At 41.4% G+C, this 27,341-nt stretch overlaps 1 protein-coding gene and 1 pseudogene across 1 annotated transcript in view; one reads left to right on the forward strand and one right to left on the reverse strand.

The window, feature by feature from the left end:
- The window catches only part of Trpm3 (transient receptor potential cation channel, subfamily M, member 3), an 870,412-nt gene that overhangs the window by 281,373 nt on the left and 561,698 nt on the right, over positions 1-27,341 (forward strand).
- On the reverse strand, positions 21,787-25,606 carry Timm23-ps3 (translocase of inner mitochondrial membrane 23, pseudogene 3; annotated as a pseudogene).

The following is a 27,341-nucleotide window of genomic DNA, read 5'->3' on the forward strand; positions in this document are numbered from 1 at the left end:
TGAGGGAATTATGTCTACTGCCCCTCCTTATTCCTTTGTAGAGTCTTAGCCTCTCAGCCTTTCTCAGTAGACCTCTCCCTTCCTCTCAGCTCACCGCATTTACTTTTAAGCAAGAGTAGCTCCCACTCTATGAAACAGACCAATCAACTGCCCCCACACCCCTCCTTTCTCTCTCATATACAGCTTTGTCGCCTCTGCCTCACCACAGACATTTGTGGATCCAAGCTGATAGTGGGATCTGCACATCAGCTTCTCCTGGTACTTGAGTTGGCACCTATCTTGCTTTTCTCCCCTTACACGCTGTGTGTTTCTTACCCTTACATCCTGAGTTTGAGTGTTCTGAACTTATCCTGATGATTTTCACTCATTTCTTTGCTTAGCATCTTTCCCGGTCACCCATTAACTATATTTTCATGATCCCCTCACACAATGCTTCCCACATCTCTCACTCCAAAATTGAATCTCCATTTTCAGAAGCTTCCTGGACATTTCAATGTAATTCCCCCATGATTTCTTACATTCTAGTTTGTCTGAAATGGAATCTGTTACATCTCTTCTGATTTTCCCCCATCTGGCATACCTTCTCAGTGCATTCTTTTTTAATTTCCAGATTTACTTTAATTTGGGGAAGGAAAAACATAAACACTAATAAAGACAAACACTTCTGACTTGACACAAACATAATCCAGTGCAATGGTAGTGATCAGTCAGGATTTTGAGTGATTTTTCTTCTCAGAAAATTCACTGTGCTGCAGATGATGGTCTTTGTAATTTGGTTTGTCTCTGAGTTCAGTGAATGAGGAATGATTTTATTTTTAGCAATTTATAAGGCAAAGCAATGTCTGGCCCATGTCAATTATTCGCTAATCAAAATTCTTTGTCCTTCTAAAGTAAAAGCTTACAAGTAAGAAGTTAATTCGGAAAAGAAATTGGTTTTCCTAGGTAATAAAACTGGAAACAAATTAAGAGTTGACGAAAGCAATCCAATGGCCATTTCAACATTACCGAGGCCTTAGATGGATATACCCCACGCTCAAAATAAAAGAGTCCTCCAAAACTCATTGCTGACATGTAGGGATCTGTTCTTCTTCATGGCTTCCAGGAGATACCTGAGTAGGAACATGGGCATCCCCATGAATACAATCCTAAAGAACTTTCTATGGCCAATTACAAGACCAGCACTGGAACTGCATTTTGAGGAACAATGAATTCCTACCACACATAAACTTATAAAGTAGTTTTACCACATTTCTGTGTGTGCATACAGAGTGTGCACACTATTTCTTTGTTTCTGCTCTCCCTGTAGTTCTCTCAAGAAAACAAAAAACAACTATAATAGTCTCCAGAAAAATGGGTGTTTGGGATTGGGAGAGTTGTTTGTATAGCCCCTTCATTAAATACGTGAGATTTAGAGAGCCCAAAGGTGGGAGTCTGAAGACAAGGAAGTGGGGAACAAATGGGCAAGAACAGAGAAGCTCAGTAGGAGGCTGGCTGGAGGAAACAGGGGAAGAGCAATGCATTAGATGGACATGTACAATATGGATGGCCACATAGTCAGGTTTCCAGTTAGACTACAAATATTCATGAAAATTCCCATTGCTTGCCAGGGCAGTTCAGAGTAAGTAGATTATAGAATAGGCAAAGAATCCTCTTTACTAACACTGCTCATACATTCCATTTTTTGGGTGTGGGTATTATAGCTCAAATAAAACAGTTAACAATGTAATTGTTTCTCACATTTTTTCCTTTTATTGAAAATAGAATCTTCCCTCATACAATATCTCCCAACCACTGCTTTCCATTCCTCAACCTCTCCCAGATCCCTCTCACCTCCTCTCTCCCACAGATCCACTCCCCCTCTATGTCCCATCAGAAAAGACCAAGCCTTCAAGAGGACAACCAAACATTTCAAAACAAATCTTGGCTTTCTTCATTTCCTCCTCATTTTTGTTTGTATTTTCCTGCATTTTTCAGATTTATTTATTTTTTATTGATTGAGTATTTCTTATTTATATTTTGAATGTTATTCCCTTTCCCGGTTTCCGGACTAACATCCCCCTAACCCCTCCCCCTCCCCTTCTTTAAGGTTGTTCCCCTCCCCATCCACCCCCCATTACCGTCCTCCCCCCAACAATCACGTTCACCAAGGGATTTATTTTGTTTTGTTTTTAAGGACCTCTGTCATTTTTGTATAGTTGATTTTAAGGTCTTTTTCTTGTGCTACAGCTATGCTGGAATATTCATGGCCTGCCATGGTAGGCTAGCTGTGTACCTATGGGAGATATAGTGCCCTGGCTATTAGTGATCATGTCCTTATGCTGGTGTCTAAGCATCTGTGATTTTTGTTTTTGTTGGGTGGATGTTTTATTCCTTGATTTCTGTTTCCTCTCTGGATTTTCAGAGAGTGTGGCTGTGTGTTGCCTGTTTTCCTGGCCTGCTCAGCTGCTGTATTCACAAGGAATGTTTGCTGGTGTTGGAGGCTGGGATGCAGTGATAAGTGGGGAAAGGGAGTTCAGAAGGGATGGATGGTTCATGGGATTCACAGACGATGAGGGCAGCGTGAAGGGAGGGGATGCATTGAACCTCTAGGGAGGAGCCTCTGAGCGATTGGATCTGGGGGGAAGAGAGTGTGGAAAGGGACCTTGGGCAGCCTACCTGGTTTTCTATCTTTCACACTTTCTAAATGTGTCTTCATGGCACAGGGTAAGAAGGTCAAGGCAGTATGAAAAGTGTAGTGCCCGATACAAGGCAGAGCCGGTATTGTGGTGAAGAAAGAGCAGGATGTGAGATAAGCAGACAGACCCCATTGACAAATAACTGAGCTAGACTAACGTGTATACAGAAGGAAGAATATTCTATGCCAGAGAAGCCCTCTTGCCTCTTGCCTTCTATTGATGTGCAGTTTTTCTACTTCATGCTGTTTGCTCATGGCTGTTTATTTTACCAGTTACTGGATGACTGTGCTGACTAGTTTGATATCTAAGGGAGTCGAGAACCTCAGTCAACAAAGTGTCTCACCCAGATTGGCTTCCAGGCAAGCCTTTGGAGTGTTGACTGATGATTGACCCAGTTGAGTTGGAAGACCCAGCTCACTGCAGGTGGTATCAATCCTGGGCAGGAGGTCCTGTATTGTATAAGAAAGCAGGCTGAGTAAACCATGGAAAACATGCAGTGTTTCTTTATGATTTCTGGTTTAGTTGTTCCTTCTAGGTTCCAGACTTGAGACCAGCCTTGACTTCCTTTGTCTCTGATGTGAAAATGTATGCAAAATGCACTCTTTCCTCCCAAGTAGCTTTTAGGCATGGCACTTTATCACAGCAATAGAAATGCTAACTAAAGCCATGCGTTTGCCCTCACCCTTACCCGCTGCTTTCTACCTGTGATGCCTCTGTGCAGGGTCCTGCATTCACTCTGCTCTAGAACATTGCAGTGGGAAGAATCTGTTGATGTACTCTGTGAGATGGTCTCCATGCACATCACCCTCAGTAAATCTTTGTGGCAACAAGAGGGCCTTCATGGTTCCTCTGAGGCTTCACACTTCAAAACCGAATTTTTGGCTCCAAACATTCTTTAACTGTGATAGTGATGGCCCTGTAAGGGCATTGTCCAAGCTTGTTTGCATGTTCTTCTGTAAGAATGAAGAACTCTCTTATTCCCTACCTTCACTCTTCAAAGAAATTCTGGCTGAATTCTATTGACATTAAGATTCTGTCCAGTATTTGCTTCCTCAGTATCACCTTCTGTTATGCTAACTTAATCAGGTCCTTGAAGCTGCTAAATTCAGAGCTCCACTGGCTTCTCTTTACTTCTAGGCATATCTGCAGTTTATTCAGGTCAACCTGGGCCTCACTACCCAGAAGCCTCCAGGATTAGCACACGGCTACAATGCTGTCTTCTAGTCTGTCTCTGCTTTTCTATACTCCCCTAACATATCTCAAGTATCTTTACTCAAAAGAATTATGATTTAATTCCTGGTCTATAATATGTTCACAAATGACTGTTTTATATTAATGAAACATTGTAAAAATCTGATCGAAACGATGAGATGTCTAGAGACTTAAGCTAATGAAGTGTTGCCTCTTGTGCTAATCATATGATCAACAACAGCCCACACTTCCACCTCAGTTCTGAACTACCTGTGCAAAAATACTGCAAGTTTGTAGTTGACACGAGCCTTGTCTCACAAACTCCTCTGACCTCTAAACTTTTATCACTGCATCCTACTCATTAACCAGTATCATCTTATCTCTCTGACTCACTAATGACGTAGCAATAATGGCAGAGAATTATCTATGAAAGCCTACCTCTGACAACTCTTCCCAGGTTCTTGCCATTCTCTTCCCGTCTTCCCTGAAACTCAGGACGTGAGCAGTGAAGGCTGCATTTGGATTTTGGTATCTCTGTGTCATTTTCTTCTGTGCTCTCATTTCCAAAATGAAATTCATAGATTTATAACATCAACAAAGATTCAGATATGACCCTATTACTTTAAAAATGAATGTTTTATTCTTTGCAGGTAGTTTTTCAATGGGCTTTCCTAATGACCATCCTTATGTGTGCCTAGCTTTGCCCTGTACATCATGTGTCTGTTGCATGTCAGCATCATTAAGGGGAAGTCTCCCCTTCCTAGGAATGACTGTCCAGTCTCCTTCCTACATAGAAGAGGTTGGGGGTGGGGAGCTCTTTCTAGCCCTTGGTGAAACTAAAATTCTGAGGATCACTTTTGGCATATAAATATGTTTCATTTGGAAAGATTATGCCAAGAAGAGTGTGTTTTAGATGATTTCTTATGCAGAACAGCACAAGTTTCACAATGTGCAAAAATCAGTAAGGACTTATTGGTGCAGGCACCCATTCACATGCACATGAATAGGCACATGCACACACATGTCTTTGCTCCCCAGCAGTCCTTGCCATTCCTGTCATTTCCCAAGACTTGCCTCATGCAAGCTACCGTTCATCCCTTCTCACTTAATGTATTCTGTTACTGTAGGAAAGCACTTGTACATAGATAACTTTGTTGATTATGAGATCATGAATGATAGTAAGAGAGGAATTCTTATTTCAAGCAAAAGCCACAGAGCAATGCAGAATCTGCTCACATATGAAGCATATAATATATATATATTATACATACATATATAAAAATATATATTTCACACACATACATACATATATATGGAGCAGAGTCTGGACTTTACCCAGGTATCTTTGCATCTTTGTTTGTTACTTTCTCATTCGTATAGGCATTTATCACCCATGAAGAAGAATAAAAATAGCGTTATTAAAATTATACAGATTCCTCAGAAAGAGAGAACTACTACCACCAACATGGAATAATCCCCATAGAAAGAAGCTAGGGTGCAAAAGCATCAGCAAGCTGGGTGTATAGTACTTCAGTTATCTTAGCGCTTCTGGGACTAAGGCAGTAGAAGCATTAAACAGTCAGCCTGGGTGGCATAGGGAAGCTGTAGAACAGGGACAGGTGGAATAAGAAAGGGAGAGGGGAGGGGAGGAGAAGAGAGGAGAGGAGAGGGGAGGAGAGGGGAGGGGAGGGGGGAGGAGGGGAGAGGAGAGGGGAGAGAGGGGAGAGAGGGGAGGAGAGGAGAGGAGAGAGAGGGGAGGAGAGGAGAGGAGGGGAGGGGAGGGGACAGGAGAGGAGAGGAGAGGACTGGAGAGGACAGGAGAGGACAGGAGAGGACAGGAGAGGAGAGGACAGGAGAGGACAGGAGAAAGGTATCATTGGTACCAGTGTGGACAATTTCTGTACTTCCCTCATCTCCATTAAGTTTTCATTCTTACCTCAGTGTCTTGTCCTTCCTGCACAAGTGTGTGGCGGCTGGACTTGGAGAGATCAAATAGTACAGGATCGTCCCTGGTTTCCTTTCTGATGCTACGTGAAAAGAATAAAACCCAGACAAGTAAGGAAGTGTATAGGTGATATATTCAAAGTCATTGCATTGTGCATGCTGGGTTTGAAACGAAAGCCTGGTAACTACGAAGAAGTGCAACAGGGCCACCAAATACCACGTGACATGGTGGTAGGTGGTAGATCCTAAGGGAATCTGCTTTTCTCGTTACTAACATCAAAAAATATATATATACGGATGCTTTGCCTGCATATATGTCAGCATTACTGTGTGTCTAATGCCTGTGGAGGTCAAAGAGGACATTGGATGGCTAGAACAGGAGTGTCAAATGGTTCTGAGCTACCCTGTGGGTACTGGGAATCAAACCTGCATCCATTGGAAAATGAACAAAGCACTCTTAAAAATTCTCCATCCTCCAACTCTCCATCCTCCCACCCCATTAATATTATATTTAGTAAGCCTTTTCTGGTTGGTCTATGAGAGAATGGTAACAGTTATGCCTGTAAGTGAGGTGTGTCACAATAGACAATCAGCTCCAGCAAAATCAATCCTTAACTGTATATGCTTTATACCTGTGTCCAGGCTAAAATCTAAAGTTTACACTCCCCGCACCCTATATTCTGTCCTTTACATATGTCTTCTAAGCCTGCAATTTGCCTGCTTTAGGATACAGACAGAAAGTTGAATGTTTGTGAGAGTGATGTGGTGGTTGTTTTGTTTTTAAACGTACTCCTTTTTTTATTGGACATGATTCATTCTATAAAAAGACTGAATAAGTATAGCATAAGATAACAGGAAAAATATTTAGAGAAGAGGAAAAGAACGTGGAATGTAGCTCAATGTGTGGCACTTGCCTGCCATGTATGAAAACTTAGATTCAATTCCTGGCCCTCTACCTGCAAAGAGCTGTAAGCTGCTCACAGACAGGATGAAGTCATTGGAAGATAGTGTCTGCGATCATAGAAACCAGCTTCTGGTTCTCAGAATCATGGAGGTTGCTGATTGGGTTTTAAGTTAACTTTTTTCTTTTATTAGATATATTTCTTTACTTGCATTTCAAATGGTACTCCCTTTCCCTGTTTCCTGTCCATAAGCCCCTATCCCCACCCCCTCCCCCATATAGGTATTCTCCCATTCACCCCCTTTGCCGCCACCCCTGACATTCGCCTGAACTGGGGGTCCAACCTTGACAGGACCAAGGGCTTCCCCTTCCACTGGTGCCCCAACAAGGCTATTCTCTGCTACATATGCAGTTGGAGCCCTGGAGCAGTCCATGTATAGTCTTTTGGTAGTGGTTTAGTCCCTGGAAGCTCTGGTTGGTTGGCATTGTTGTTCTTATGGGGTTGCAAGCTCCTTCAGCTCTTTCAATCCTTTCTCTAATTCCTCCCCCCCCAAGGGAGTCCAGTTCTCAGTTCGTCGTTTACTGCTAGCATTGACCTCTGTATTGGACATGCTCTGGATGTGTCTCTCAGGAGAGATCTATATCCAGTCCCTTTCAGCATGCACTTTTTAGCTTCACCAATCTTATCTAGTTTTGGTGGCTGTATATGTTTGGGCCACATGTGAGGCAGGCTCTGGATGGCCGTTCCTCGAGTCACTGCTCTAAACTTTGCTTCCATATCCCCTCTAGTGGATTTTCCTCCCTTTTAAGGAGTGGGAGCATCCACATTTTGGTCATCCTTCTTCTTGAGCTTCCTGTGGTCTGTGGATTGCATCTTGGATAATTTGAGCTTTTGGGCTAATATCCACTTATCAATGAGTGCATACCAAGGGTGTTTTTCTGTAATTGGGTTACCTCACTCAGGATGATATTTTCTAGTTCATTCCATTTGCCTATGAATTTCATGAAGTCATTGTTTTTGATAGCTAACTACACTCCATTGTGTAGATATACCACATTTATTTTTATCCATTCCTCTGCTGAAAGGTATCTGGGTTCTTTCCAGCTTCTGGCTATTATAAATAAGGCTGCTATGAACATAGTAGAGAATGTGTTTTTGTTGTATGTTGGAGCACTTTTTGGGTATATGCCCAGGAGAGGTATATACCCAGGTCCTCAGGTAGTAGAATGTCCAATTTTCTGAGGAATCTCCAGACTGATTTCCAGAGTGGTTGTACCAGTTTGCAATCCCACCAACAATGGAGGAGTGTTCCTCTCTCTCCACATCCTCGACAGTATCTGCTGTCACCTGAGCTTTTTATCTTAACCATTCTGCCTGGTATGAGGTGGAATCTCAGGGTTGTTTTGATTTGCATTTCCCTGATGACTAAAGATGTTGAACATTTCTTTAGGTGCTTTTCGGCCATTTGATAATCCTCAGCTGAGGATGTTTTGTTTAGCTCTGTATTCCACTTTTTAATAGGGTAATTTGACTCTCTGGAATCTAACTTCTTGAGTTCTTTGTATATTTTGGATATCAGCCCTCTATCAGATGTAGGACTTTTCCCAATCTGTTGGTTGCCGTTTTGTCCTAATGACAGTGTCTTTTTGCCTTACAGAAGCTTTGCAGTTTTATGAGGTCCCACTTGTTGATTCTTGATTTAAGTTAACTTCTACACAGTCTGGAAGAGTGGTAACTGTAGGAATGTACTATCAATATATGAAAGAGTGGTGCTTATAAAGGTCCAAAATGAAACCTCCCTTGAGAAAAGGCAGTAGGTTTTTTTTTTAATTTGGTTTATGTTGTTATTGTTGTTTTTATTTGTTTTTGTAAGAGTGACTGGTGTTTGTTTTGTGGATGAAGTAAATACAGTTATCTGTTAGTTTTTCTTATCACTATCATATAATACAATGATCTATGAATACATAAACAGAATCAACTTAATGGAGGAAGGATTTATTTGAGCTCATGGTTTAGAGGATATTAGTCCACTGCAGTGTGTATGGCATGACAGGTGACAAAGTCCCATCCTTCTGCAGTATCAGTGTGAGCTTGTTCATGTGTCTTGGAAGATTAGGAAACAGAAAGGACAAGATGCCAGGCCAGGCTGGAACTCTCAAAGGGTTGCCCCACAGTTAGCTACTTCAACAAGCTACTTGTCTTAAAGGTCTGATTTCCCAAATAGGATTATTAGGCTGGGACCAAATGTTGAAATGTGGGGACCTATGTATTTATAATTACTATCATTAATTATTAATAATATACCAAACCACAACAAATATTATTATTCTGACCCATTCATTCAACAAACCAAACAATCCCATTAAAACATGGCCCACGGATTTGGGCGTAGAATTCTCAATAGGGGAATCTCAAATAGCTGAGTATACAATTTTGAAAAGCCAGAGAAAATATTTTAAATAAAAGTATCTTCACAACCACTCGTCTTGCAAAATGTCACAAGAGGAGGGCATAATAAATAACTAGGTCAAATACTCATTAAGTTATAACACATGACACAGTTTGCTTGCTTCAGGTTTGGACAACTTGACTCTCAAGAGTTTTATTTTGGAGACAAAGCTCCTTGATTCTTTCTCTTTGTACAGCACAATGGGTTTCTGGAACAAGCTGAAAATCAACACTGCAATTATAGAATGAAAAAATAATAAAACTGGTTGACAGAGACACTCCCAAATGTTCACTAGCTATTAAAACAGGCCTGTATGATATATTTCGGTATAACCATTTAAATGGTTAAAAGAAAAAAGTAAACTAGTGAACTGAGTTCTGGAAAACTGACTTTAAGTGCAGTGGCTGTCTAGTTAAATGCTAAAATGATGAAAATCATTTATGATGCTGGTCCTAAAGCTGCCTGGATTCCTGACTCCCCAGTTCAATGTTAGGACCTGTCCTGCTATCTCTTGTTCTTAAAATGGTTTATGGTTCTAAATGCAACCTCTCTGTCTTCCTCTTCCTCTCTCTTCTTTCTATTCGTTCTTCCTCTTCTCTGTTTTTCCTCTGTCTTCTTCTCCGTGTCCTCCTCACAATGTGTTTCTCCTGTCCCATCACAGACCTGCATCTATCCACACCAAGTCCATCACTGCTCCCGAGTATTCCTTTCTTTCCTACCTCAACACTCATCATATTTTCCTGTACACTGTGGTCCTCGGTGAGCATCCAGGGCATGCTTCTAATGTCACCTTAGGAGAACACAGTTGTTTTGTCTTCTCCTTTCTGCTTTCTCTTTAGTATTAATATGACTTGCTTATAAATCTGCCTCTCCTTCTCCATCTTATGCTCCTACTTATTGACCTGTATCAATGACTCCAGCAACCACGTTTTGCACACCAACTATTCAGATGAATGCCTCCACGTGTGAGTGAAGCATCCCCTCCCCTGGGTTGTCTCCTCCTCCCGCCTCACTCTATCACATGCCTTCCTCTTTTTGTTCCTGTAATATCTTGTACATGTTCATCTGCACCTTGGTGCATCTGCACCCTTCTAGAACAGTCTGTTTCTTTTTAGTACAGACTTTCAAGTCTAAACTCTGTTCACTATCTCCTGAGAACCAAACCCCTTATGGATAAGTGGTGGATAATAATGTGCAAATGAACAAAAGAAATATGTGAGGAAGATTAAAATCCTAGAAAATGCTATCAATTAAAAATTCAAATAAACTCTTGAGACAAGCCACTTAGTTCATTTCCACTTTCCAGTTTTCTGCATTCTTGCTAATTACATATTTCAGTAATACTATGGGAATGATGTATACTCACCATTAGATGAGCAAACAATGCAACACAGAGGGCAGAAACTGTTCAGTGTGGTTGTGCTTTTCGTCTAATGCCATGTCCCAAGTGGTTTTTGTGAATGTCAATTACTATTTTATAGTAGACAAACGGCACAAAATCACAAGTGTGGTATTTTATTAGAACTAATCTTTTTCTAATCATCCATTCAGTGACTTTCTCTTTTAATTAAATCACTTTGAAAGGTCCTCTGTGTTCTGCAGAAACTCAATAATGAGAATGAAATAAACTTAGTGTTTACTGACACTTACACTAGGGTTGAAATGATTGAGAATCTTATCTCAGAATACCTGAGCTTTAGCATCTTTCTTGAGTCTACATCTTTGTCGAGTTTCCATTGCTACAGTTTCCCCTGGTTCACCTCCTCCTTCACGTGGTGCCATATGCTCAGCAGGTTCTCCGTCTTGAGTGTCTGTAGAGAATGTTCTCTTTGAGTTACATTCCATTTACAGGGGTTTCAACCCATCAAGACTCTAATATTCTCCATAAAGCTGAGGGCATCTTCAGGGACCTAAGCAGATGGTCAAGTTGGTGCTTTTCATTTCTTTGAAATTTTGGACCGTTTGAGTCTAATCAAGCTTCCCTCTTAACAAATGCCCACATACACTTGCACATGGCAACTGAACACTTAGTGTGTCTCAGGTCCATTGAATATATTTCTTTGCCCCTCCGGGCCATGGACTCTTGAGTTAGGTTTGAATGTCAGCTAGTGAATGGTGTTGTGTTGGGACAAACTAAAGGCAAGTCGGGGTTGGAGAAGGGCAAGGCTTCATGAACACTACCAAGATTTCTCCTCAAGAAATATGAGCTATGAAAACTAATGGGAGAGTATTTACACAGGTAAAAATAACTTGTTTCATTTGTTTGATAGAGAAATGTGGTGTAGTTTTGAAAATGCTTCCGAGAGATTATTGAGATTCAGGTCACTTCTCAGATCAGTGACATGGAACTAGGAAACCACTTTTGATCAGGCATTTTAGTTATATTGACGACTGAGAAGTGAACTACCTTCTAAGAATACTGCATACCGTTTGATTATGTGTAGACTTCTTAGAGTGGGTTAAACATTGTAGGCTACATTAGGAGGCCTGAAAGGTCTTGATCATTATCCTGGGTTCCACAGAGATGGTTGTTTAATAGACCATTGCTTCATAGATAGCTTGAGAAAGACATATTCTTGATATACCAAGGTCCAATTATGATGGGAAAAAAGAGAGAATTTGATAATGAAATCTGAGAAGGCCTGAAAAGAAGACTGACATAGATCAGGGGTTGAAGACAGGCTGGATTTAAATAAGCAGAAGGCAGGTGTCTTAGTTAGGATTAGGATTACTGTGTTGAAACACCATGACCAAAGCAACTTGGTGTGGAAACGATAGTTTTGGCTTACTCTTTCATCAACACTGTCTGTGATCAAAAGAAGTAAGAATAGAAACTCAAACATGTCAGGAACCTAAATCAGGAGCTGATGTAAAGACCTTGAGGAGTGTTACCAGCTTGCTCCTCATGGATTATTTTTTTATTATTATTAACTTGAGTATCTCTTATTTACATTTCGAATGTTATTCCCTTTCCCAGTTTACGGGCCAACATCCCCCTGACCCCTCCCCCTCCCCTTCTTTATGGGTGTTCCCCTTTCCATCCTCCCCCCATTGCCACCCTCCCCCCAATAATCACGTTCACTGGGGGTTCAGTCTTAGCAGGACCCAGGGCTTCCCCTTCCACTGGTGCTCTTACTAGGATATTCATTGCTACCTATGAGGTCAGAGTCCAGGGTCAGTCCATGTATAGTCTTTAGGTAGTGGCTTAGTCCCTGAAAGCTCTGTTTGCTTGGCATTGTTGTTCATATGGGGTCTCGAGCCCCTTCAAGCTCTTCCAGTTCTTTCTCTGATTCCTTCAACGGGGGTCCTGTTCTCAGTTCAGTGGTTTGCTGCTGGCATTTGCCTCTGTATTTGCTGTATTCTGGCTGTGTCTCTCAGGAGAGATCTACATCTGGCACCTGTCTGCCTGCACTTCTTTGCTTCATCCATCTTGTTTAATTGGGTGGCTGTATATGTATTGGCCACATGTGGGGCAGGCTCTGAATGGGTGTTCCTTCTGTGTCTGTTTTAATCTTTGCCTCTCTATTCCCTGACAAGGGTATTCTTGTTCCCCTTTTAAAGCAGGAGTGAAACATTCACATTTTGATCATCCATCTTGAGTTTCATGTGTTCTAGGCATCTAGTGTAATTCAAGCATTTGGGCTAATAGCCACTTATCAATGAGTGCACACCATGTGTGTTTTTCTGTGATTGGGTTACCTCACTCAGGAAGATATTTTCCAGTTCCAACCATTTGCCTACGAATTTCATAAAGTCATTGTTTTTGATAGCTGAGTAATATTCCATTGTGTAGATGTACCACATTTTCTGTATCCATTCCTCTGTTGAAGGGCATCTGGGTTCTTTCCAGCTTCTGGCTATTATAAATAAGGCTGCTATGAACATAGTGGAGCATGTGTCTTTTTTATATGTTGGGGCATCTTTTGGGTATATGCCCAAGAGAGGTATAGCTGGATCCTCAGGCAGTTCAATGTCCAATTTTCTGAGGAACCTCCAGACTGATTTCCAGAATGGTTGTACCAGTCTGCAATCCCACCAACAATGGAGGAGTGTTCCTCTTCCTCCACATCCTCACCAGCATTTGCTGTCACCTGAGTTTTTGATCTTAGCCATTCTCACTGGTGTGAGGTGAAATCTCAGGGTTGTTTTGATTTGCATTTCCCTTATGAATAAAGATGTTGAACATTTCTTTAGGTGTTTCTCAGCCATTCGGCATTCCTCAGCTGTGAATTCTTTGTTTAGCTCTGAACCCCATTTTTAATAGGGTTATTTGTCTCCCTGTGGTCTAACTTCTTGAGTTCTTTATATATTTTGGATATAAGGCCTCTATCTGTTGTAGGATTGGTAAAGATCTTTTCCCAATCTGTTGGTTGCCGTTTTGTCCTAACCACAGTGTCCTTCAGATAGTATAAATCTTTCGCCTTTTACTCTGCTTGCTTTCTTATAGAATCCATAATGGGCTGAACCTTCCCACATCAATCATTAATTAAGAAAATGCCCTATAGGCTTCCCTACAGCTCAATCTTTCTCAACTGAGGCTACATTGTCTCCAGTGACTCTAGTTTGTGTCAAGTTGACACAAAACTAGCCAGCACAGCAAGCACAGACACCATTTTAGACAATATACATCGTGATAGAAAACACAAGTGGGATAAGGTTAAGATGGTCTGATGCAGCGCGACCAAAAAGTCTTATATGGCATAGCTTGTTCTGAATTTAGCCTTCAGCAGGGCCACAGCACTTCCATATGTACAAGGAAATGGAGAAAAGGGATGAACAGTACAGTACCAGAAAAAATTACAAATGGTTTTAGTATATGACAAAGTGTATGATCAAAAAGCTGGTCTGAAAATTTCTGAGTGCCCCGTGGGACGTATGCAAGCAGACTGAACATCATTCATGGGAAAAAGTGATACTTGAGTAGAGACCTGAGCTGATGAGGGCAAAAGACATCCAGATATCTTGAGGTAGAGTGCTCCAGAAAATGAGTTAAAAGCCATAATACCTTTGCAGTGTCTAGGAATAGCACACACATTAGCAGAACTGGCCAAGTGGGGGAAACCAGTGAAAGATACAGGAGAACAGTGTGGGACAGGCCTGGGAATGGGAGTGTGGACTTTGACGGAGGTTCATGGGCTTTCTTGCTTCCTCTGTGGACACATTCTCTAAAATCTCAAGAGCGCCATGCTTTGCTTCAACACAGAGAACGCACAGTTAGTGTTCTGTGCAAGTTCCCTTGCGAAGGACGGGGTGATTCATCTCCATGTATGCTAGCAGATGGTCCTTATAATACTTCAAAATGTTATTCAGCCTCATAAATCTCTGGAATGGAGATGACTTTAATAAGCTTCAAAAAATAGGGAAGCAATCTTTCAAGTTGTAGAATGGTCCCTGTTGAATCTTTTCTATGTTGCATTAGATGAAGCAGGTGTGAGTTGTTCTTTATGGAAAATAATTTTTAACCCCAAAAAATATTCAAAGGGAAATTGTTAGAAGGAAAGGAGGCATATACAGAATGACTTTCCTAATAAGTAGATAAAATAATATGTTCATAAGTTTTGTATATAACTTAAAGCATAGATGTGTGCTATGTCTATACAAAACAACATGCCAACTTTGCATTTCCTCTTCTAATTAACACATGTAGAATAGCTGTGACTTTCCACATACGTTTGTGTGTGCCATGAATCTATGGAAAAATGTTTGTATATTCTGGCTATATTAGTAGCTTTCTATGTCCTGTACTGTATTCACTATGCTTTCTCCCATCCTTAAAATAGCTCTGTATTGGTTGCTGAGAACAGACACACAGACACACACAGACACACGGACACACACACACACACACACACACACACTTTATGTATATATTTGTATATGTATAAACATACAAAGTATTGGCACACAGTTGTAGAGGCAAAGAAGACCTGCTATCTGCTATCATTAAGGCAGAGACTGGGAGACTACAGTGTAGATCCCAGTCTGCTACTAAGGTTTGGTAATCATGACTGCTTTGGTCACAATCAGTGTGCCTTGTTCACGTAATTAGTCAGCACATACATTTTATTCTGTTTAGCCCCTAAATGATTTGGGTGATGGATGCCTGCCCACATTAGGAAGGGTCATTTGCATCAATAAGTCCTCAAAATCAGATGTTGCAAGCATCTTTTTTTTTTAGTTTTATTTTTTTCTTATTCAGTTTAGATCCTGTTCACTGTTCCCTCCTGTCATCACCTCCCACAATCCTTTCCTTGTCTTCTTCCTCCTCCTCCTCTTCCTCTTTTTTCTCTTCCTCCTCCTTCTCTTCTTCCTCCTTCTCTTCTTCCTCCTCCTCTTCCTCTTCCTTCTCTTCCTCCTCCTCCTCTTCCTCTTCCTCCTCTTCTTCTTTTGTGACTGTTGGGGGAAACCCCAGCACCTCAAGTCTCTTCAAGTCTAGGTACTTCCTTTCCCACAGAGGCCATACAGGACAGCCCAGCTTTTAGAATAGCCTCTGTCCCAGTTGTTGAGGACCCACATGAAGGTCAAACTGCACATCTGCTACATATGAGTGAGAAGGCCTAAGTCCAGCCCATGTATGTTCTTTGTTTGATGGTTCAGACTCTGGGAGCCCCAAGGGTCCAGGTTAGTTGACTCTGTTGGTCTTCCTGAGGAGTTCCTATCCCCTTCGGGGCCTGCAATCCTTCCTCCTATTCTTCCATGTGTGTCTGTATCTGTCTGAATCAGCTGTTGGGCGGAGCCTGCTGCAAGCATCTTAACAGCCATGCTCACAAATTATTTTAACTATTTACACGAACTTTGCCTAACAGATGTGTATATAACATTTATCATTACACTCTGCCAAAGAGAATTCTATTCTAACTTTGTAGGAGAATCTCAGACTTCTACTCTCAGCCAACAGAGGTTAAAGAATTCTGCTGAAGTGATGTTGTTTATTCAGTGTTTAACTCTAACATCAGTTATGTGATTTTTGGACTCAATTGAATCTTCTGACTTTTTAAATGTACTTTGAAAGTATTTAGCTAGAGTCCAGTGGAAGGGACAAAGGGTCAGCTGCTTGACAAGTATGAGGTCCTTGATTTGCTGGATAGATGTCTTGGACAAATTCAGGTGGTATGGAATTCAAATTCCAGATTTATATCCTAGTCTTGCCCCTTACAAATGACATAACATTGGTGAAATCACTTTCAGTTTGAAGCTGCTAGTCATGGTGTATAAAATGAGGGTAGTTGTGTCTGCATTGTGGAAAGAATTGAATAAGGGTGTGTCTTGGACTGTATTTCAGACTTCTGAATTTGTCAGCTGAATATTTTTACATTAAAGAAAACATTTCCATCTCTTAAATTAATCGTCAGAGATGTGTCATGACTTTAAGATTGCTTGGAATATCTTACTGTTTGATGTTATAATTAGGTTTTCAACAAGGAAAGCACATTACGAGTCTTGTGTGTTAAGTTGTACTAAACCTCACTTCACCCAGGCAAGAGTTCTGTAGTGTCAAATGCAGACATTTTTGACGATCAGTCCTCTTAGCTTTCTTGCAACTTCAATTATTTCCAGCTCAACAATCTGTCTGTGTGCTCTGCGGAGTCTTCTCTTCCTACATTATTTGGTTCCTCATACCTACCAAAGAAGAACTAAAAGGAGCATATTACTTACTCAGCGGTTACTTAGCATTGTTGTTTCTTAGGATTGCTTGCACTCAAATAGTGAAAACTGTAATCTTTATTTCCTTGGAATATACAAAAGCAGCATTAAGTTAGAATAGCACTTGTGGCTAGTGAGCGGACTAGCTGAACCCTAATCAGGGTTTTTGTTCTCTACACATGTCTATATAGAATACAAAGCTCTGGGTGGCGGACACTAATGGTATTATCGTTACTGTTAATCAGATTAGTTAGCGCTCCATTCCTTTATTCTCCTCTACTCTTGTGAAAGAGACAGGAGTTGGGGAAACAATGCTAAGTGTATATTCAGGTGGCTACAGGATTAAAAGTATTAGAAACCATCATCCTTTCGAAGTGAGAGCTACAGCCCTTAGAATTTTCCAAATAAAAATCATACATCTAGAGGGGTTTGGACAGCAGGATAGACACATTTGTGGTAATTTGCTTCTCATTCTTTGGAAGTTGTGAGACTTTGGTATTTATTTAGTAAAAATATTCCTTGCCTTCAAACTGTAACATTTGTTAGCTCAGCAAACCGAAATGTTCCCGCGGGATCGTGTAGGTGTTCTGCTTTTTGGTTGATAATCTGCTGTTACTCATTTCCTACAAATGTTTGGGAAATAAAGGGAGAATTTTGTAAAGTCAGGGTGTGTCAGTGCAGATAATTACAGTGAAGCAAGGCCTAACTCATCCATACTTGTGGGGTGAAGGCTGAAGTGGAGAGAGTTTAAATATTCAATAACATGTATGTTGTGGCAATGATACTGGGTTTTGATGTCCATATACCCAACTCCCACAGAAGCTGCCACAACCATGCTGAAGGCTGAAGGCATTTACGAGTTGTCCTCATGAGGCTGCCTGTTCTTGCATTGAATTCTTGAGCCTTACTTTTCTGAAATACTTTTAAAACAATGATGCTGAACATTCTTCTACCAGAATGTGAAAGATTTTGAGGGAATAAATGTCTTCCTGATTCATTGTCAAAATAAGTTTGCAACTCTCTTGGAGTCCTGAAGAATACCTATAGCAAGTTTTTCAAAGTACGGTTGTGAATCACTGAGAATACAAACATGCTTTCTCTTGTTCATAAGTGTTTGATAAAATCACCATGTGGAGTTACATTTACTGCAGTTTAGCAGCAATACATTCTTACTTAAAAAGTTATAATTAAAGTCTGAGGGACTAGGGAAATGCTCAGTTACCAGAGTGTACCCACACACATACATACACACACACACACACACACACACACACACACACACACACACACACAGAGAGAGAGAGAGAGAGAGAGACAGACAGACAGACAGACAGACAGACAGACAGAGAGAGAGAGAGAGAGAGAGGTGGGGGTGGGGAGAGGCACAGAGACACAGAGATAGAGAGACAGAGAGAAACAAAGAGACAGAGACACAGATAAACACAGAAAACAAAATATTAGATTGATTTTTTTTCTATAGACGAAAGGTTGGCTTTTCACTCATCTATTCATAACAGGCTGGTAATTCCTGATCAGATGTCAGGTGCCTGATTCGGTGATAAGCCTATGTATCCATTAACTAAAAGTTGCTACTGGTCCTTTCCTACTTTTTATATAAAGACATGAAAGTCTATAGAACTCACCGAATGTGCTTATGGCTGATGAGTTAGCAACCAATAGAGCAGAACCCTCACTCCAGAACTCACTCTCAACTCCCATACTTTGCACTTTTCTCAAACTCTGAGTCCAGCAGAGCCACTGTGAATTCAGCCAATATCCACTGTGCCCAGTAGAATCAGTAGAACAGACTCATTCAGAGGGGGTAGCCTCCAACACACACTGGGCGTCAGTCCTCCCTGGGGAAGTTCTACCAAAGTAATTCTGGTGTGGTTATTTTTAAAATGCTCTAAAATTGGTACAGAGGTCATTTTAGAATAAGCTTTGTCTTGTAGGGCATGGATGCTCACAGGAAAGACTCCAGGCATTTCCCTTACTTGAATTTTTAATATACTTGACTGGGCAGTAATTGTAAAACAACCATTTGCATATATTTGACTGTCAAGTAAAAGTCGAACCCAAGCTCTACTTGATCTCAGAGTCTTTTCAACTTGCTTAAAATGCTTTTAGGTTTTGACCGACGTTCTCTTCCTTCATGCCAGGATTTTGTTCTAACAGCTCTGCAAACAGCTGTCCTTGGCCTTCTGTTATTTGGATAAAATCAATTTGGCCATAAAAATTGCTTTTGTAGAGATAGGAAGTTGGACGGTCAGAGGTGATTAAAATATTTTATAAGAGGAGCCCTTGGCTTTCATCTAACTATTCAGAATGTCAGATTTAAAAACAATATTGAAGCCTGGAACAGAGTCCTAGAATAAGAAGGAGATTTTTTTCAGTATCTGTAGTTATTGAAAGAAAGATGGGACGTTTCTTCAGTTTAATTCTGCTGAAGGGGGAGGCCGCTTGGATTTTCTTCCACTGATATGTGTTTTGATCTGCTGCCAGGTGAAGTTTGCTAACCTGCAAAATAGCAAGAGCCAAGTTGTCTTTAAGTGGAAAAGTGTTGCAGGTCAGTGAGGCCATTTCATTTGAAATAGGAGGAGGCTGAACCAGAAAGGAAAACTGGGTCTAGACCTTTGACTCAAACTGGGATTTTCAGTACAGTTCTAGGTATTGCCCCCCCCATCCATGCATGGCTCTCCTGATCGTTCTAGAGGTGTCTTTTTGTTGTCTTTACAAATCCTTACTTTAAGTATTACAAATAAGTGGGTGTAGATGTTGTAAGTGGAAAAATGTGACAAGGTCAGGGATGGATATAAAGCATGAGTGGTTATTTGAAGGAATGATTTAAAACTAAAATTGTTCTCCATAAATCCAAATGAATTCCTTTATTTGCAGCCCGAGCTGCATTTTCACTGTGTGACTCTTGAACTTAAAGCCACAGCAACTCCTGAAAACGTCATTCACAGGACCAAGGGAGAAAAAAAATTCTTCCTCTGGTGTTTGAACAAGAGCTTAGCTTCAGGGTGACTGTAGACACTTCAAATATTAAAACGCTTAAGAGATTTCCAAAAACAATGCCATAAATTGCACTATCCATTGCCAAGCCAGCTTGCTATGTAGTAGGGGAAAATAAAGGCTCAACCATACAGGTTGGCTGCATACAGATAGAGAATTGAATTCCCCACTGGAAATCGGCTTTTAGAGTACAGATTTCCAAGGAAGGTTTTTAAAGGTGCACCTCTCACTCTGTGGCAAGGAGTCAGACACTTAGATCAAGAGACAAGGTTTTCCTGACTCTACTGTAGCTTAGCCATAGAATTCTTCAGAGATAGAAGTTGGGGTGGAGTGAGCAGGGGTGTGGCGCCAAGCCAAGCCATTAGCCTTATGAATGTATATACATTTCTAAAATAACATTCTAATGTTGCCCTTAAAACAAATGTGGCTCTTACTGGCAGAATTGGTTCAACTGTTAGCACACAGTTAGCAGGAAGAATAAGTAAGATGGGACATTCCATGTGTCAAACACTGTTCCTAATACCTAGGCATGGGCATTACCAAGATGCTCTCATGGCATTGATTTCCCCGGGCCCACTGGGCTGTGCTTATCACAGTTCACTGGCAATGCCAGCTCACAGAGCATTAGAGAGTAAGTGAATTTGCGTGTGGAGGCTACTCTGTCTGCATCCTTTACAGCTGTTGGCCACTGGGGTTTCATCTTAGTTCTGTGAGCTGAGCATTGGGTGGACCTTATTTATTAGTTCATCAGCCATCTTGCCTGTTAAGACTTTCAGCCAAGTAAACCCACAGTTGCTATATCCTTCAGTCAAGCTGGGTATCCTTCAGTCAAGCGTTGGCTGGGTATTGAGTGGAGGTGCCTGACCGCATGTAAAGATGAATGTCCAGAGTCATTCATAAGTTAACCCTCACCGATGCTGGGAGGGGAAGAACTAATACAGCAGGCTAAGCACCTCTTCAGTGCCCCTGGTGGCTCAAACTTCTTAGGCAGTGATAAAACTAGCCCCATTGTATAGAGTAGATCAATTATGAGGTCAAACTGCGTTTACTTGTCTCCCACTGGATCTCTTCTCTGTATGTCAGTGTTTTGAAATGTTAACAGGATGAAATTCATAAATAAAATAATAAAATTCTCACATACTTAAGTTATTTTTCACTGAACGCTAATGATCCAGTCAAGTGAAGTATAGAGCTTTTAAATCCAAACTTGTACTCCTTAAGATTTCTTTGGGTTGGAGGCATTTTAGTGACTGATTTACTCTCAGGTAATAATTCTGCAGAAGCTTTTCAGGTCATTGCATTTTAAGAGGTGATATTCTGTGCCCTTTTTGAGGACCCATGGCATATAACTTCCATAGAGAATTGGTTTTTAAGCAGTAAATCTCGAACCCGTTCCCCTTATAGTTTATTTCAGAGTAAGTTGGAGGTGATAAAATTCTAACCAACAAGAAGTTCACAGTTTTATTTGTGACATGTACCTCCATTTATTTATGACACATTCCTGGATTTTTAAAGCCCTCATTATCATGGAAGCAGCTATGACATAGAGTTATGGAAAAACAAGCTGTGGTTCTGTGTATTCTGAGGAGGAAACGCAGGTGCGTTGTATGCTTTTTTTTTTTTTTTTTTTGTATTTTCACCCTTTATTTGGAAAACAGGGCAATATTAAATTTTAGATTTTTAAATGAATTAACATGGTAACAAACTTGGAGAGTAAGTGGTTTTCCAGTTTGGGGTAGGAGGTGCGAGATCATCTTCAAAGGAGAAGAGAACACATTCTCAGTGAGTCACCAAAGGGTTTGGCTTCCGCTCACCGAGGGCAAGCAGTGCAGACCAGGCTAAGCATTCATGATCTTTGTCCCAGCAAATCAGAGTCTCCTCTGTTCAAAGTAATTGTAGGTGCAAGAGAGAAAGCAACTCCAGACTGACTTATTAATTGATCTGGATGACTATGAAGTGTCCCCCATTCCTGAGGTGGCAAACATCTTCAGAGTGACTGTTGGAGCAGGGACCCTTTCAAGTGCTCCCACTTGTTAGACAGTGCATAGAGACTGGTGAGTGTCAGTCCTGCCAGGCCGCCGCATGATGTTCCTCCAAGGCCACCTGTACATTTATACAACATTCCCGTCATGGTTCCAGCTGCTACTGGGTTGAGGTCATCTTCTGAACCCCGTGTTTTCTCAATGGTAACGCCGAAAGCACTATAGAGCAAAGCCAGGGAACCTAGAGTATTAGGCCAAAGTGCCCCTTGCCTAGTCAACATATTCAAAATCTGTACATTTCTTGGTTTGGACCAGGCCATGCTCTCTCTGGGTTCCCTTCAATCCTAAACGAAGACCGTTCATTGCCCCGAATGCAGCCCCTGTCATGTAACATCCTCCAATGGTGAAGAAAGCTAGTTCAAATCTGCCTCAGGGTTACTAGCTCCAGTTGGCAAAATAAATTCATCTGTATCCTGAACGAGATAGCGTGGATCCACGTTTAAATAAGGAGACAGGGGGTTCATACCAGTCAGCGGGACGCTGGCCAAATCAGTGTTCGAGTAACCTGCTCCTCATGCTCGCTCGGAAAAAGCCAGCTAACCTGCCCGTGGAATTGTTGCTACTTCCTCCGCCACCCTCCGTGAGGTCGCAGCAAACAGCGGTGGGCTTCCCACCACCACCTCAGGCCCGGGTCAGGGTCGTGCGCTTGACAGCAACAGCGGGAAGACCCGCGCATTGTATGCTTTTTGTACTGTGCGTTGTTCACTTGTTGATGGGGGTGGTGAAAAATCACAGATACTTCAAAGAAGAGCCCAGCAAATGCCTTTGACAAAATAAAATCACCAAATGCTCATGTTTTCTTCATGCGTAGCCCAATCTGAATTCATATACACAGAATCCCCTCACTCCTCTCTGGGCCATCCTACTTCATTAGGATTTACAGAAAGGACTTAACATCCTATAGATGTTTTGTACATTTCTAATGTCACAGATAATAATTCAAAGAATGCCACCGTGAATGTGCTGTTTGACTTATGGTAAGCACACAGCAGAATAAATTTCTAGTAGTAAAACTGCTGAGCCCTCTACTATGTTCATCGCAGCCTTATTTATTATAGCCAGAAGCTGGAAAGAACCCAGATGCCCTTCAACAGAGGAATGGATACAGAAAATGTGGTACATCTACACAATGGAATATTACTCAGCTATCAAAAACAATGACTTTATGAAATTCGTAGGCAAATGGTTGGAACTGGAAAATATCATCCTGAGTGAGCTAACCCAATCACAGAAAAACACACATGGTATGTACTCATTGATAAGTGGCTATTAGCCCAAATGCTTGAATTACCCTAGATGCCTAGAACAAATGAAACTCAAGACAGATGATCAAAATGTGAATGCTTCACTCCTTCTTTAAAAGGGGAACAAGAATACCCTTGGCAGGGAATAGAGAGGCAAAGATTAAAACAGAGACTGAAGGAACACCCATTCAGAGCCTGCCCCACATGTGGCCCATGCATATACAGTCATCCAATTAGACAAGATGGATGAAGCTAAGAAGTGCAGGCCGACAGGAGCCGGATGTAGATCTCTCCTGAGAGACACAGCCAGAATACAGCAAACACAGAGGCGTATGCCAGCAGCAAACCACTGAATTGAGAATAGGACCCCCGTTGAAGGAATCAGAGAAAGAACTGGAAGAGCTTGAAGGGGCTCGAGACCCCTTATGAACAACAATGCCAAGCAACCAGAGCTTCCAGGGACTAAGCCACTACCTAAAGACTATACATGGACTGACCCTGGACTCTGACCTCACAGGTAGCAATGAATATCCTAGTAAGAGCACCAGTGGAAGGGGAAGCCCTGGGTCCTGCTAAGACTGAACCCCCAGTGAACTAGATTGTTGGGGGGAGGGCGGCAAGGGGGGGAGGGGAACATCCATAAAGAAGGGGAGGGGGGAGGGGGATGTTTGCCCGGAAACTGGGAAAGGGAACAACACTCGAAATGTATATAAGAAATACTCAAGTTAATAAAAAAAACAAAAACAAACAAACAAAAAAAACTGCTGAGCCCTTAGGTCAATGCACAGTTTTGTTGTTGGTAATGATGCCCAAATTGCCGTTCTTAGCACTTGTATCAGTTTATTCTTTCACTAGAAGTACAAGAAGACACATAATTCTTCATATATGTATATCAAACTTTTAGACCTTTGCTCACGTGTTGTTTGGCTTTCTTGGCAACTTGACATCATATTGACCTGAAGGCAAACCTCTGGGGACATTTGCTTGCTTGCTGATTGATATGGAAGAACCTAGACCATCCAGTAGCATTATCCCTGGGCAGGTGGTCCTAAGACAGGCAGTCAAATGAGGACTTTAGGAATAAAGCCACATGCCACGTTCTTCCATGGCCTCTGCTTTGGTTCTTGCCTTGAGTTCCTTTCCTGATGGAATATAAGGTAGAAGATGAAATAAATCCTTTCCTTTCCAGTTTTTTTTTGGTCAGAATATTCTATCCCAGCAAGAGAAAACAAACTAAGATAGAAATTGACACCAGCTTCTGAGGCTGACAGATCTGGCCATGCTATTTGGAGAACTGTGGACAGACTTGGGAACTTCGGACTAGAAAAGGCATTGAGTACTTAGAGGTGGATGGGTTGTTCATTGGGAATCTAGAAGATATGAACGTTGAAGGCAATGTGGATGATAGAAGCCTAGATGTAGTTTTGAAGAAATGTTTAAGAGTCTCTCAAGGACTATTACATGGTATTTTGAGTTACAAATATGTGGTTTCTGGTCAGCCGATGTTGAAGAATTGACTGCGGAGACAAGAGACCAGAACCACTTACATGAAAACTTAGCTGTACAGGGACAAGCGAGCTCTTTGGCTGGGGCTGAGAGCTCAGCAGTGATGATTAAGAAGTGACCAGTATTATTGAGGTGAAATCATCTGGGAAGTTTTTCCTCAGGGTCAACACGTAGAGCGGAGCAAAACTCCATCTTGAGCTGATAGTCCAGCTTGTTAATGTGTAAGAATCTTTCACTTGGTTGGTGATGGGTTTTGGCAGCATGAGAGCTGCAGAGTTTGAAGGGGTCACGGAATGACCCTGAAGTTTGGTACCACAACATAAGAGCCATTGGAAATAGTTCATCCTTAGATGCAGTGGAAATCTGAAGACTGAAGGGGTCATGGAAAGTTTAGCACCATGTGGCCGGGTCAAATTCTCTAAAGAGAGCCCAGGAGAGGCTGTTAGTGAAGGTACAGCCCAGTTGCAGAAGTCCTCAGCAGTTTGGAGGTGCCAAAGCCAACCTGCCCACAGGAGACAGTCTGTGTGTGTTGTGGGTGGCAGAGCAAGAGAAGTACAAATGACCAAGCCCTTTGGTGCCCAGAAAGTCTTGAGTGACTCCCGGACATGTGACCCTATACTCTTAGAGAGGGAGCATGTACAGACACATGTAAGAGGGAGGATGTACATGCATGAGAGGGTATGTGCTACTTGAGAGGGAGTGGATTCAGCCATGCCGGGGTGTGTACTACTGTGAGATGAGCCCGTGCGACTGTGGAGTGTGCTGGCTCGATTTCTTACCACAGGTTTTAGGTTCCTCAGTGAGGTGCCTCTGATTTGTATAATTTTCTGTCGAGATGGAGAATAAAAGGGTGGTTATTCCTAGAACCCTAAAAATGAGATGGTGGTCAAACGGTGTGACATGACTAGGCCCCTGTGTGTGGGCTTTGCACCCCGCTGTTTCTCTCCACAGTGTGACTGGGAGCTAGGTACCCACCTTTGTTGGCAGGCAGCATTTCCGGTGTGCAGTCTTCAATGGACAGCAGATGAAATTATTTCTTCAGTCTGCTTTGTGATTCGAGCACTTCAAGTAGGCTGAATGCCAAAATGCTATTGTAACCTGATTTCTGTTCTGATCGGAGATTGGTTTAAAGGACCCCTCAGTACCCAGCCGGGATCGCTTGAGAGCTCTGTTAGTGACTTCGGGAGATTCAAAGAGGAACATCTGAGTTTGGTTTTGATTAACATTTTTTTTAGCAAGTTTCTGCTTTATTACTGTGATGGAGGAGAGGGAGGGGGAAGTATTTAGTGGCTAGAATATATATTTTCCAAAAAAAAAATTAGAAAAGAAATAGTTACCTAGACTATAGTTCGGATGTATTTTACATAGTACACATATGGAATTTCGGTTTCGAAGGTGCCAAGGTCTATTTTTAACACACAGCTACTTTAAAGCAGGATCAAATTAACCCATGGTTTCCTAGACACTATAAAACCTCACAGTAGCTTCTAAGCTTTCCCATCTTCAAAGATATGTTACACATTTTCATTCCTTTTTTTTTTAAAAAAATTCAACTTTGCTAAGTATTGTTTACTAGAGGAAACTGGTGAATAAAAAAAAATCTGTATACCCCAGCAATTGGAACCCAGACTTTTCAGAGCTTGAGAAATATCTAAAACATATGGGGTATTTTGTGACATATTTGGCAGTTACTAACTTTTGAGCTTCATAAACATCCAACTTCATTTTTCATAAGGCAGTAGCCTGCTTGTGTGCATGGCCAGCAGGCCACACCTCTGTCACAAACTTCTCTCCAGCCCTTTCCTTCCAGTGGATTCTTACTCAATACAAGGATGGATCAAATTATCTCTTTTATTTTGCATGTATTTATGAAGTGTTTATAAACCTGGGATTTGTAGACATTGAATAGCCCCGGGCCTTATTAACTGTGTGACTTTAGACCAGCTATTAACAGGATCTGTAAAATAAAAATGATTTAAATGATCCTCGGCTAGTCTAAATGAGGTCACGTGAGCAACAAACTTATGAAAGTTCCTGCCACGGAATACTGTAATAATTATGCACATATGCTCATTATTTCCATAATTATTAATTATTATTTATAATAAATTGTGAACTCCTGAAAGGCAGGAAATAAGTTTGTTCAATTTTCCTGTGTGGCGATTAGAAGCAGCGATTTGCATGAGATAGTATTTGAACAAATATTTGCTCAATGAAGACAAATTAATAAATTATGAAAGACTATAAGCTGTTAAGATCTTTAGGAAAGAGTGTGCTTTTTTTCTCTCAAAATGCTGAACAAATGAGTATTGTTATCACAGGGTCTGTGCAATTGGTCAGAATTCCAAATTCCTGGTGGCTTAGCAAAATAATTGAGAAAGATCACATATACAGTTGATTAAAATATTTGCTTTAGAAGAAAAAGGAGAAAGTGGATCTTATGCAAGCAAGCAAAAAGCTCAAACAAGAGGGCTATAAAACCTTTAGCCCTTTTCCCTGGTTTCTGCTGGGAAAGGCTTGATCTCCATGGGCAGGCAAGAGAATGGATCCATTCCTTATCCTGACTGACAGAGTGACATTGTTAGCTAACTTTAAAGGATCAACTTGCACATGGTCATGCATCCCATCATTTTAAGAATATGGAGATGAGATATGGGGTAGACTGGGAAGGGAGGACACATTCTCCCAAGACAGTTGATCAGGGTCTCCAGACCTGTGCCCATGTTGTT

This window comes from Rattus norvegicus, chromosome 1 (assembly GCF_021556685.1).
Source record: "Rattus norvegicus strain SHRSP/BbbUtx chromosome 1, alternate assembly SHRSP_T2T, whole genome shotgun sequence".
Lineage (NCBI taxonomy): Eukaryota > Metazoa > Chordata > Mammalia > Rodentia > Muridae > Rattus > Rattus norvegicus.